Genomic DNA, 14217 nt, shown 5'->3' with positions numbered 1-14217 from the left:
CAGCCTGAGGTGGCTGATGCCTGCAAATGAAGAAGAACATCTGCCAGGGAGCCTCAGAAGCTGACCCGGGTAGGAGAGCAGTCTTATAACATAAAGCATTTCAAATATAGCAAGTTCTGTGGCACAACAGAAGAGATTTTTCCAAAGCCACTCAGTTTTTTCGAACTGCTCAGAGTTTGCAGAAGCAGACCTAGTTTGTCACAGCTACAGGGAAAACAATTACTTGTCTCCCAGAAACGTCAGCAGCAATTAAAGTCTCTCTAAATCAGAGTTTCAACAAAACATTTCTTACAGCTGTAACTTCACATGGAAGTAATATGGTAGGTGAGTTTTCAGCCATTTCCTTTTAATTTAGAGATTCAGCACTCGGAATAGCTCTTGGCAACATTACGGTGCAGTAACTTCTGAAGCCCTATATCAGAGTCTCTCACAGTACAATATCCATGTTTAATAAGAGGGTCATGGAGAGGCGAAAAACCAGAACATGTCTAGCTCTTCAAGGCTTTATTAGACTAGAAAATCAAAGATTTAAAAAATAAAAAATCTTTCATGCTGTGGCGGGAAGAGCTGCCTTAGACCTTAATTTATCTTATTAAAAACAAGAGCAGATGCAATCTAGAATTAGAGAGAAAATAGCATTAACTCTAAAACTTCCAGTAATTTGGCTGCTGAGAATGTGAGTTATCTATTGCGGTTTAAAGTTGTATAAAAAAAATTAGTGTTCATACAACACCGTGCATGTGTTAAACAGAAGCTTCATTCATATTTTCTAATGATAAACTGTTTTCCAATTGATAGACTTAGGACTTTCCTTATGCTACTGGGCATATTTCAATAGCAACTCTGACAGTACAAGTCCTCAAGCTACTGTAATATAAAAGCAAAAAAAAAATAACTAATAAAATCCAGCAAAGTTGGCAGACCTGACCATTGGAGAGATGGAGAGGTACATAGTCAAGAAAACTTGTTTACCAAAATTTGTGCACTGAGGAAGACTGAACACACTAATTTTTCCCAAACTTGTAATTGCCTCAGCTAAGAAACTGGGAGTAAATACATTTTCACTTATGGAAGTTCCTTTCCACCACCTGCCCTTTAAAGTTTTTGTTTCTGTAGAAAGTGACAGCAATACACTGTGAATAAATTCTCTTCTTCTACATAGGCAAGAGAATAACTATGCCAGAAAACAAACAAACCAATGCAAGTCATACTGTGAAGAACAAATTATAAGCAGAAAGAATCTCTTCCTGTCTCCAGGCATTAACTGACAAATACTTCTCCTGATGTTATCCTCTCCAGTGGGTAGGCTCATGTCTGGGCTGGATGACCTACTTATCACATTCATAATGATTTCCATGAATTTGGAATACATTAACAATTTCTATTTTTGATTACATTTGGTTGATTATGGAGTAAACAAAGTGCCCACTTGTTTTCAATTTATACACTGTTTTTAATGAGATTTCCCTACTGCCCTTTACTACATTACTTACTAAGAAGGTAGGAAATGTCTAGAGGTTTTAAAATTAGGGTCTGCTCCTTAGAGAGAGCATGACTGCCACTTTCTGTAGTGGGCAGCCTGCATATACCTCCCAATAGTTTTCCTAATGATGCCCAGTGTTTTGTTGGCTTTTCTGGCTGCTGTTACACATCAAGTCAGTGGTTTTAGAGAACTTACAGCAATGACTCCAAGGTCTCCTTCCTGAGCTGTAGCAGTGCTTTAGGATTTCTTATATCTTTATCAATGAATGTCAGTGGGTGCTGCTTTTTCCTTATGGAGGAATTCAGTGACATACCTTTGCTCCATCTGCGTTGTAGATTGCATGTCAGATGCCATTTTGTCAGACTGCCCCTCTGCTGTCATCTGTTGCATGGCAACAAAATGCAATGGAATCTTAGTTGGAAGGTTCAGCCCGTACAGCCATACCACCAACATCTACCTCTGATGTTGTGGACCAACATCATAAAATGGGAGGCTTTAGTTTTTGAGCGATTCTTGTAGAATATATTTCATTTAACACAAAGAATGCCTTAAGTAGCTTTGTCATTTTAGATTTCACAGGGATTCATGTTTTCTGAAGAAATTTCTGCATACCCAAACTATGTAGTTTTATATTCGTTGGAAGTTATCAAATAATACCTTCGTAAGGCTTGTTGGAGTTCCTCACAAGCTTTTCTGAAATGTGGAAGAACGCATTTATCTCTCTTCTTTCTTTCCATTCATCTTTCAAACCAATCATGACCTTCACCAGGGACAGCTGCAGTACAGGGATTTCTACCCCTTTCTTTATATTAAAAAAGTTTCCATATATGCTAGTGCTTCTCAAAAACACCACACCACTTGGCTCAACACGTCCCTGTAAATGCTCAGGTACTGGAACAATTGTGTGAAGGATATGTATATTTTTCAGTAAACAGTGCCCCAGAAAAGGTTCTGTCCGGTCTAACTATAGAAAGAACGAATAGGAATATATAGAAGTGATTCAAACAAAGAATGTAAGGTGTGCCCATCATCACTTTATGATCTAAACAAGTAAAGCACGTTTTTAAGGGTTGTGGAGCCCCAGTAGTTTTTGGAAGACAGAAGTAAAGAAAGAGTTAAAAAGCATAGAGAGTGTTGCAAGGGGACAGAGAGAGGGAAGAAGTCAATTGAGTATTAGAAATTGTGGTCTCCAGTAACTTTAATTATTGTTTTCCAAGGAAGTCTGAAAGTAATAAAGGGGCTGCATAAAGATAACCAGAAAACCATATCAAAGATGTCTGAATTTTTGCTGGTTTTTTTTATCTCAATAAAAAAATATAATTTTTAATATATATATTTATATTGTAAATTATATGTCTCTGTGCTGTGTATTCACCTAAATATGACAGCATTCATACACATATATTCATAATATGTTTTTAATAAAAAGTAAATATACATTCAAATTTTTCTTTGAGATCTCAGTCTTGCAACGGGTTGAAAGTAAGAAAGATTTTCTATCTACTGCAGGAGAAAAAGATTTGAGGAGGGCAGCTCATCTGTATACACAGGTGGAGATACAATTTTAGTCAGGGGAATAAGGTTCATGGTCCACACAAAATACAGTCCAGAAAATATTTGGCTTCACACCCTTGCTGGCTCTCTGGTGCACATTTCCTGCCAGTACTCAAAAAAGCATCCAGAGTATCACATAACTTCTACTCCGAGTTGTCTCATCTAACTTAGTGAAGAATATCTTACCTCTACTATTCTTTCTACTCAATGTAGGAGTCTCCAAGTAGAGGCAATACTAAGAGCTTTTCTCTCTTTAGACAACAGTTGTCAAAAAACAAAACAAAGCAAACAAAAAAACCCCACCCTTCTAAAATGAGTTGCCAGCTGGACTTTTCTTTTGGTCTGGGGCTGCTCTCTGACTAACAGTTGGCCTTCCTTCCAAACTTTGCCTGAGGCATCTTTAAACATCTGTTGCATTAAGGGGGTCAAATCACACAAACTTCACTGAAGACTGGCCTTAAGCCCAATCCATTACAGGATAAAAAGTTGCTTTCATCAACGTTTTAGGTGCAGAAAGCATGCGTTTTAAAAGAATTTTTCTGGGAAAGGAGCAAAGCATGATCTGTATTTCTGAGCCAAGCAGACCTTATAGTGCCAGCCAACCACATGCACAAACCAGCACTCTCAGTTGCTACATGAATGTGTGTAACTACAACTCCTACCCACTTCCAAGGCAGTCAATTGTCTAGACCTAAATTTGGTGCTGTGAAAAAAAAAAAAAAAAAAAAAAACCAACAAAAAACAAGTCAAATGGCTTGACAGTCCTTAACTGCTGTGTCTCAGTGTTCCTTTAGATGTTTGTCACATCTTCATTCTCAACAAATAAGTCAAGGCACTATGGGGTTGGTCAACAGTGCCACAGTTGCTTTGTAGTAGCTTCTCCTGGCTCATGTACTCCACCATCTCTCTGGATATTGATTGGCTTTGAGGGAATACTTCCAGTCTGTAAGACCTCTATAAAACTGCTGTTCCACATTTTCCCATCAACAGGAGCAACTGAATAACTTTGCTAACATCCTCCTTGGAATCTTACCTGTGGGTGAAGGAATTTCACAAGGCAGAGCAGAGTCCTAGCTGGGGCAGATGTCTCAAGGCACAAAATACATCCTTTGCTCTCAGGTGCTTCTCTGCTTTAGATTTAGACATATGGAGCAACAGATTGGTGGCCAGGGAAGCTGGTTGAGTTAGTCTGTAAGTTTCCTGTTATTAAGATTAATGATTCTTCCACAATGATGACTAACATATTTGCAATTGAAAGGGTACATTTTCAGGTCTACTTATAGGTAAAGGGTCACTCCAGACAGATTGTTATCAGGAAATGTTTATACATATTTAAGCAAATGTTGTTACTGTTAAGCATGTTGCCAGGTGATGTTCAGCATTATTTTCTCTTCAGCGTGCTCTGTGTTTGCAGGCTTACTCTCTAGAAAGATGCCACATTTCTGTGCTCCTGAGAAAAACAGATAAAATGTAGATAATTGTTTTCAGCACTGCAAATCATGCTTAGTGACTGTGCTGAAGGACAGTTATAAAGAGAGTCAAAGTTGAGAACAAGATTTAGAAATGTATATTCTGGGACAGAAAGATGTGGTTAATATGGCTCTCAAATGTGCCTTATTTTGCTTGTTGTAGTTTGAGTTATGCCTACAGTCTTGTTCATGGTAAATTTTAGAACTGTGCAGTAAATGTCCAGCTGTTAAGAGCATCAAATGTAGTTAAGCCCGATGAGTAACATAAAACTGTTTTCAAATAAGCACTGTTTTGTAAGAAAATATTCATGTTTTACCACTAATGCAGAGCAGAAAGGAACTGGCCACAGACAGCAATTAATTTAAAAAAAAAAACCAAAAAACAAAGAAACAAAACAAAACAAACAAAAAAAACAAACAGTGCTATCTTCCAGGATTCTTTATATGCAATTTTTTTTCCCTCTGGAATACTGTCTTCTATACCTGATTATAGCATAATTATCTTGTATAGAAATCAACATTCAAAGCTGTAAGCATGTACTGTTCAATAGCTACCACGACCAAACAAACAACATGGCTCACGAGAAAGGGAAATTAGACATGATTTTAAAAATGGTCTAATGTCTTGCCTCATGTTTGAAGGGAACCAACTTTTTATACAGTCTCATAGCGATAGGACTAGGGGAAATGGCTTTAAACTAAAAGATGAGAGATTTAGGTTTGATGTTAGGAGAAAAATTTTCACTCAGAGGGCGGTGAGACCCTGGCTCAGCTGTTCATAGAAGCTATGCTGCCCCATCCCTTGAGGTGCTCAAGGCCAGGTTGGATGGGGCCCTGGGCAGTTATACTAGGAGCTATACATAAGTAGCACATGCAAAGTATAGACTTGAAAGGAGCGAGTGAAAGAGTGAATAAACTGTATGTACGTATTTATGTAATTTGGTGTATGCTTGCTGCCATGTAAGATGGACAAAGATAGGCTGTGCACAAGTACTACAGCAGGCAGAATCACAGAATCACAGAATTGTAGGGGTTGGAAGGGACCTCCAGAGATCATTGAGTCCAACCCCCCTGCCAAAGCAAATGGCTTAGTGGGTTTGCAAGGCCAGCTTGCAGTAGTAATTTTCTTTCAACTCAAATCATGAGTACTGACTCTTTAGAGTTCAAGTATCTGGACTCCTAATGAAAAATAAAAAGCTGTCTTTCAGAATGGGACATTGGAAAGCAGAGACAAATGTGGGGTCACAGTTTTATCCCAACATGCTGTTTGAAGTTGGTATGAAATGCATTTGTAGATGCATTTGGAAACAATCTAAGTCTTCAAAATAATGGTCAAAAGAATGAAATAAAAATATTCCTGAAGAGCACCCACAGGTAGAGCAATCTTTGCTATTGGGCTGATGCCGCTTTTGTGTGTGAAATATCCTTCCACATCCTTCGTGGATCTCTTGAGGAGTAGTAAGCAGGAGGACCTCCCTCTGAGCACCCCAGGAGCTCTTACTTCTCAAGATCTGATGTTCTGCATACAGCCTTCGAGCTGCTGGCAGAGAATAGCTTAAACTGTATGACAGGAACAAGTGCCTACAGCCAGAATTTCTCCATGGATCCATAAAGCAAAGAGAATGTGGTTGGTGGCAGCAAAAGGGATGTATGTTTTCCTTAATGGTTAGTGACTATCTGTACAAGCTGCTGTTGGAATAATGTGTTTAAAATTTGAAACTACCTGATTAAGTTATGAATAGGCCCCATGTGCCATACTATTTAGTTATCTTCATATATACTTCTTAAAAATGAAGAAGTGAGGCTTGATAAGATTATGCTGCACTTTAAGTAGTTTGCCCTTTGGTAGACATTACAGAAAATAATACTGAGAGTCTACAGAGACTATGCATTACACAGTGCATGAGACAAAGAAAAGGAGAAAACAACGAGAAATGTAGAGAACTGATCTGAAAATTACAGGAATTAAATAAGTGAGTGGGGTATATGCTGAAAAAGAGTAAACACCTTCATAAAAGTACAATCTCAGTGGTTTTTTGTAAGTCTTTGTGGCTCTAACCTATATATTTTCTGTGATGAGTAGGGAAAACAGTAAGCTTCATTCAAGAATACTAATAACATGGAAGGAAAATATGTTTTGCTGGTATCAGTGGCATCAGGCTGTGAGAATGGGAATGTCCTTTTCAAACTCCCTGGCATCAGAGCAGCAGGGCAGAGCTGTAGGGCCACAGTGACCTTTTACATTACTTTAAGTAGTTTTGAGAGAATCCCTCTGGAGTTTTTGACAGGTTTCAGGTTCGCATGCTCAAGAGCCAGGAGGGAAACATATTAAGTGTGCTTTCCTTTCCTGCTGTGGGTCATGGAGAAGGCTTCATGAAAAACAAGTAGCTAAACACAGATTCTTAGATTGTTCTCTGTGCGAAAATTCTGGCCTAGCTTTCAATCACAAAGCACTCATTCCTTTCTTGGAGACTTGTTGCAGGCACATCTTTCTACATCTCCATTCTCAATGCCATTGCAAGCTGTGGTGAATGAATTAGCTATAACAGTTTTCTGAGATAATCTTCAGTTCTGCTTGACTGTGTTACGTGATGAAGTTCCTCAAAGTGCTTAAAGAAAAATTTCCACCTTACATATTTTTCCTTTTCCATTCAAAGAAATCGTTGCAAACAACCAGCAGGTAAAACCAACTGGCAGAAAATGTTAAGACAGTTTACAATGGACTGAAGGATTTACCCCATATATGTGGGGCAGCTATGTGCTCACCGTCTTGATAGCCTCACCTGGCTTCCAACAGGAATCCCAGTTTGAGTAACAGATTACTGTTGTCTACATACAAGACAGACTTGAATATCTACATGAAGTTAGTATCAAAAAACACTCTCATTATGGCCTGTGAGTGAAAGAGTGAGGTGGAGCATCAAGTGGTCTACTGCAATGAAGTGACTGCAGTATGAAAAGAACAAATGGGAATATCTGTAGGAATATACTCTGTGGGAGCATGCTGCAGTTCTGGAAAGAGGTGATTTGGCTGCTTTGGAGATCAGATGCAAATATGAAATTACTGAAGAACGGTGTCCTATGGCCTGTGCTGAGAGTATAGTCATTTGTAAATGAGGAATGTCCAAGCACTTTAATTAAAGTGCTTAATTAGGGGAATTTCAGGATAAAAAAACTTTAGTCACACATTGCCACTGGTGGCTCATTGGCAGGACTACTCATCTGGGTTTTCTTATGTTGAGGTCTGATTTTTAAGGACTATATGCAATTATACACAATGTGCATTACTAGGAAGGATGTAATTACTTTTGCACAGTCATGCAAGAGTTAGAGTGCCCTAGCCTCTTTTTCCACTATGTCTGTGCATTTGACTATATGTGAAACTGTCTGGAAACTCAGTTTTCCATGATGTGGGAAATTGCACTTTTTTGTAAAAACAAAACAAAAAGATAATCTTCTGCACTGGATTGAAAACAACAAAAAGTTTTCTGCTCAGAATAGAGGGGCAACAGTGAACCCCCCTCAACTGTGTGCACTGGTTAGTAGTGTCCATTTAGAAGTGATAAGATACCATCTGCTTTCTGGGATAGTAAGAGTGCTGGGATAGAAAGCTTCAGAAACAACATCTTCATGCATCAGTCTGACCACATGATGTCATCACATGTAACTGAACTGCATTTCTTCTACTGCACCGGGACTTTGACTTTCTCAGGACCTAACAGAAGTACATTCTCCCCTTTTTATCTATTCATAACAAAACATTTTCTTTCAACTGAAAAGACAAAAGCAATCTTTTGCACTAGAATCATTGAAACATTCAAAGGTAGTATGAAAAAGATGAGGGAATATCCTGAAATTATCAAGGCAACTTTTCCTCTTTGCATTCAAGCTGTGCTTATCACCATATTGAGGCTCTAACTGAAAATGTGGCTAGGAATTTTCATTGTAATCCAAAGACAGTGATGGTTATTTCCTACACAACACTATGAGTTTTGCAGGAGGTTATCCTGCAAGAAAGATCTCTGAACTGTACAGAATTTTTATATCTGCATTTTCATATTAATATTGTGGGTTGTTACACCCTGCCCTAAAAGGAACAGGATCCACCCCACATGGTTCTATAAATCCAGTGTACTTACATACACTGAGGAAAAATTATGGGGGAAAGGGGGAAAGACAAGTTAAAAAAAGAAGGGGAAAGAAGGGAATAAGGACGAAAGAAAGTTTAGTAGCACAGTGGTGCTAGCTTGAGACTCAGTAGCTTCTCCTTTCTTTAGAAAGTGGAACTATCAGTAACACCCTGCTGTCAACAATAGTAAGAAGCCTAAAATGTAGAGCTAGAACACTGTAACAAAAAAGTGCTCCTACTGTTCACATTAGCAAGCAGAGCATGTAGCTGAACTCCTTTCCTTGCCAGAGACTCGGCAATAAATGAAATTTCAAGGGTCTGATGAGCAAAAATTCCAAGGTCACTCAGCTGAGTGGGACAAATGATAATATGCTTCTCTATAAATAGCAATTTAGTGTCCTGTTGTTACAACTATGGGTGAGTTATCAGTGATGTATTTTCAAGTATTCTCCATTAAGAATATTATCCCCCTTGCTAAACTTCAGCCTGTAGTAAGTTCAGCTTTTTTTCTTTCTCTGTATGTACAGGTATAGAGGCCGAGATGTATCCCACCACACTGCAGCCATTTAGGAAGGAACTGCTTTAACCTAGTGTTGTAAGTTTCTCCTAAAAGAAAGATTTGTCTTAGCATTATCAGACAAATGTCTTCTTGAGGTGCCTATTTTCTTTCCCATGAAAGGAGCTTTCATGACCATCCTTAAAACAAGGTTCTCACTTTCAGGAAGATAAATAACAATTGCCATGAACAATAATTATATTTAGAGATATCCACTGCTGGTATAGTCCCTGGTCATGATCTGTCACCTCACCCAATGGAGTTCATTAAAAAAAAAGAGGAGAATATTTAGGGTGACTGTTTGCATTATCAGAAGCATGGACCTTCCTCTTCTATTGATTTCAAATTTTGCATCTCAGCAGCTACAATGAAATCAACGTGAAGTTTTTACAGTACAATCAAGAAGAAACTGATACATTTGATGACTTGTTCTTTATTAGCCTGAAAATATTGAAATATGGCATATTCTCAACTGGGTTCTCAGTGATACTGTATGAGCATGAACTTGCATTGTTTAATATTAATTTGCTGCTAAACAAAGCCTCTTCTGACTTCAGCGTAAATCATGAATTGCAAATTAATCAAATTTGGAGCTGTTTGTTTGGTCTTTAAAATGATTTAATCAAATATACCTCAATTAGAGAGTGATTTAATAACAAAGGTAAAATAACAGTTAACACTGAAAAAGAGTCATGCTCCAGCATGAAGCAGATTGTTCAGATCAATTGGCTTATGAAGGCAACAAGCAGTCTACAAAAAAGCAGACTTATCGCCATACTCTTCAAACTCATCAATAGATTCAGAATGTTCCACCCCCTAAAAAGAAGTACCAAAAAAAGCATCAACAGGCATTTCTTATAATTTTGACTTGTGAAAATAAGTGTTTGAATTCAGTAAATCGTTCAATAGATCATTTTAATACACAATGCAACAAAAAGTCGGTATGGGGCATATTAATAGTAATTAATACTAAGCTTTGAATCACTGATATCGATGAAGATAATTCAGTTCACTCCAGTTCTGGCTGTATCACTGAAACACTAATGAAAGCATTGAAGAATATGAAAAGTGCTCTGAAGCATGAAAATAATTCTCTGTGGAGAAAAGATTTGGTAAGCAAAGTCACAAGCAACCATTTTTCTGAACCCTAACTCCACAGGGAAAGGATTGCACTTATTTAAGGAACAGGACAAAGACGTTTTGCCACTACTATAGTGTTGCCACTGGAAAAGAAGGAAGACAAACAATAAGAAGTTTTGAGTTTCCCAGCAAGAGTTTTCATCTTCTAGAATGCGTGTTTTAAATGTTTACTGCAATTAGTATGGGAAAAGTGAAAATAATGAAGAAATGTTGTCACTTGTATGTCTATGTTGGAATAATTCACACTGCTATATAAAAACCTCCATGTTTTAGCAAGCATAACAATAAAAGTCAGTGGGGACTCACTGTAGCTTTTTTTCACACTGTAAATTTTCATTCTTATATTACATAATTTGGGGTTTGCATTTACTGTTATTCAGCTGGGAGATATAAACTCCGCTTTTTTTCAAGGAACTGTTTGACAAGTCAATCAGGAAAAGATTTGACTAGAGTCTGTAGTGGATTTTCTCTTGATATAATGATATTCACACAGGGAATCCTCACCATCTCAGCAATCTCTCATCCCCTACGCAGTGCTATTGGGCTATCCTCACTCTCCCTGAATGTGAGTAGTTTCTGACTGCAAACAGCTTACAGCAAATTGCCATCCCTCAACAGACTTTCTGAAGCAGAACTGGTGCTTCTAGATTTATGTGCTGTGAATGGTTTGTTTCTACCATGATTTTGTCTGGCCATATTTTACACATGTACAGGTCACCTCCCTTTCAAGACTGGGTATACATAATTTCATAGATTCAGTGAGTCATAGAATCATTAATGTTGGAAAAGACCACTACAATCACCTTGTCCAACAATCAACCCATCACCACCAATATTACACACCAAACTATGTCCCTTTGGTACCAAAAGGTTCTTGAACACCTCCAGGGACAAAAAGTGAATAAAAAATCTTCCTGTGCAGCCTTTTCTACTGCCTGAGAATAATTTTTTCCTAACATCCAACCTCAACTTCCCATGGTGAACTTGAGGCATTTCCCTCTTGTTCTATTGCTGTTACCTGGAGAAGAGGCTGACCTCCACATGGCCACAACCTCCTTTCAGGTAGTTGTAGAGAGGGATAAGTTCTCCCCTGAGTTCTCCCTCTCCTCTTCTTCAGATTGAACAATCCCAGCTCCCTCAGCTGCTCCTCATAAGACTTGTGCTCCATATCCCTCACCAGCTTTGTTGCCTTTCTCTGGACATATTCCAGGATCTCGATACATTTCTTGTAGTGAGGGGCCCAAAACTGAACGCAGTACTCAAGGTGCAGCTTCACCAGAGTATATATCCCCCTGAATACAGGGGGATGATCACTTCCTTTATTGCTCCTGCTGAGAGAATTATTTCTGATAAAAGCTAGGATGCCATTGGTCTTCTTGGCCACCTGAGCACACTGCTTGCTTCTGTTCAGTGGATGTCAGCTGACACCTGCAGATCCTTCTTCTCTATGCAGCTAGATGGCCAAAACTCTGCTCCAAACCTGCAGTGATGCATGGGATTGTGACCAAAGTGCAGGACCCTGCAGCATGTCTTATGGAACAATTGGACCAGCCCAGACCCCTCTGTAGGGCACTCCTATTCAAGCAGATGAACCAATGTGATATCATCTGCAAACTTACTGAAGGTACAGTCATCCAGATCAGCAATAAAATTTGCTACCTCACAACAGTCAGTACTGTAGGCTGTGGGGCACATGCATTGTGTAAAGTTGCTCTGTTTTACATAACAGAAAAATGGAAATTGCCCTAATCTCATTAAGCTTTGCAAAAACTCTCTGTAATTGCAAAGATATGTGAAAACGCATAACTGTGCATATGATTGCAGTATCCATACCAACACATCCCTACTGTCTCAAAAGATTTATCTATGCTTCTCTCCAGCTGTGTGGGATGGTTGATTTTGCTTTTGTAATGTACCTACTACTGGCAGCTGAAGTGCACTCACTTAATCTCCTTGTAGGCAGTGTGTTACCTCAATATGCAGAAACACAGAGGTGAGATTCTGGAATTCCTAAACGAGGAAACAATGTGACTAGTCTGGCCTTGGTGTTCACCCTTGGTTTATGGAAACCACAGAACAGTACAACAGAAGTCTGTCAGATCTGCTAAAACCAAGAAATGAACCTGCTTAGGACCCACAGGGGACTCTTTCTTGTGTTTGTGCACTGCCAGCCATAGCTTTAAATCCACAGGTTTGTTTGAGGCTATTGTTTTTCCTCCCTTATAAATGAGTGAGGCATGACTGCTGTTAGAATATCCAAACCTGAATTATAGTTTCAGTAATTTGCCAATGAATTGTTCCTCTGCCCTGAGCAATGCGTATAAATTCTCAAAGGCAGTGAACGGAATAAAACTGACACCAAAACTTGTCTGCAGTTCTTTATGAAATGATTTGTGGGAGCTTCTCTGTGTAGGAAGCAGCAGGGGCAGAGAACCAGGACATTTCATCAAAAGCATTACAAAGGAGTCAGTTTTCCCAGGGAAGCTGAAGAATAAGATTTTCTGAAAACTCCACTATATATGTATACACAGTATATATATATATATATATGTTTTTTTTTTTTTTAGGAAGCACCACAGAGTTTTTATGGTTATAGAAACATTGCTATGTTGTGGTAGTACTGAGCTAGACCTTAGGAGAGCAGCATTTATCTAGTAGTTCAGCCTTCCCCATTCTAAGCAATCTTCAGGAAATCTTGACATATCTCCTCATCTCAGCTTTCCACTTTATACATACTCTCTTTGTTCTGCTCTTTGACTGCCTTAGACTGCCCATTCATTCAGGCAGTGACTCACTCTTACAGTGGGTAGCAGGAGACACAGTACTGAAAGATGTTTGGGGATTGCTGAGTGTTGTTTTGGCATTGTTAGGTGTTAACATTGCACAGAAAATCCAACAGTGGTTAACCTACCTTATTCAATACAACAATCATCCTGTATTAACTTTTCTATTGGGAGAGGCAGAAAATTTACTGCATGCAGCCTTATTCCCTTATTTTTGACACTATGTGCCTGAAGTGCCTGAAGTAGAAGGTAAAATTGAAAAATGAATTGTTGAAATAATTCTAATGAGAAACATGTAATACAGTTCTTCTGGGAGATGAGTATTGAGCTCATTGCCCATATGTATATACAATCTAGAATAGCTTTGTGACTGCCGAGAGTACAAAAGCTCTTACCTCTACGAGCTGGTGAGCAGATCGAAGGATCATAGTCATACTGGTGGAATTGCTGTCTGTAGAGGTTAAGCAGTCCAACAGGGAACCCAAAGCAAAAACATCACCAATACAACATCAGCTGAGCCAAGGCTTTGTCAGGTTAATTCCTGAAAGTGTGCATACTTTCCCACATTCCCAGTTATGCTGTTCCTGTGCAATCTTCTTAGTGAAGAATTTTTTTCCTGGAGTTCAGACTGAACCTGCCACACCATAGCTGGTGTTGTTGCTCCTTGCTGTGTCACCTGCCACTGCCCATCTTTTTTCCTTTCCTGGGAGTAGCTGTAAGCAGCTAATACCTGGTACCTTATTTCCCTCCAGGCTATACAAGACCAACTCTCTAACTGTAGGCCCCTGATCATCCTGAACAGCCATCTGCAGACTTTGTCCTGCTTCTCAGCAACCTCCTTGAACAGGAGGAGCCTAAACCTGCATGCAGTACTCCAGAGGAAGCTTCACCACTGATGGTCACACTTCTTCTAGTGCAGCTTCCTAATACCAGATGCCATTCTTTCTGATGGGGGCTCACTGTGAGTTCCTACCCAGCTTCTTACCCACCACGATCCCCAGTTCATTCCCAGAAGGGTTGTGATGCATGCATGCAGTCCCTAGCCTGTTTTCATGCATGGGGCTGTTCTGCTAAGGTAGCAGAACTCTGCATTTGACCTTATT

At 39.1% G+C, this 14217-nt stretch overlaps 1 long non-coding RNA gene across 1 annotated transcript in view; it reads left to right on the top strand.

The window, feature by feature from the left end:
* The window catches only part of LOC122172077, a 16010-nt gene extending 5369 nt beyond the window's left edge, over positions 1 to 10641 (top strand). Inside the window, exons 3-4 of the long non-coding RNA XR_006172176.1 lie at positions 9163 to 9230; positions 10351 to 10641. This is a non-coding gene — a long non-coding RNA (uncharacterized LOC122172077). The remainder of the gene's footprint in view (positions 1 to 9162; positions 9231 to 10350) is intronic.
* Positions 10642 to 14217: the final 3576 nt, after the last annotated feature.

Source organism: Centrocercus urophasianus, unplaced genomic scaffold (genome assembly GCF_019232065.1).
Source record: "Centrocercus urophasianus isolate 14NV4802_14NV808 unplaced genomic scaffold, USGS_Curo_1.0 seq_11, whole genome shotgun sequence".
Classification (NCBI taxonomy): domain Eukaryota; kingdom Metazoa; phylum Chordata; class Aves; order Galliformes; family Phasianidae; genus Centrocercus; species Centrocercus urophasianus.
The sequence above is the reverse complement of the archived record's forward strand: the minus strand, read 5'-3'. Positions and strand labels throughout refer to the sequence as shown.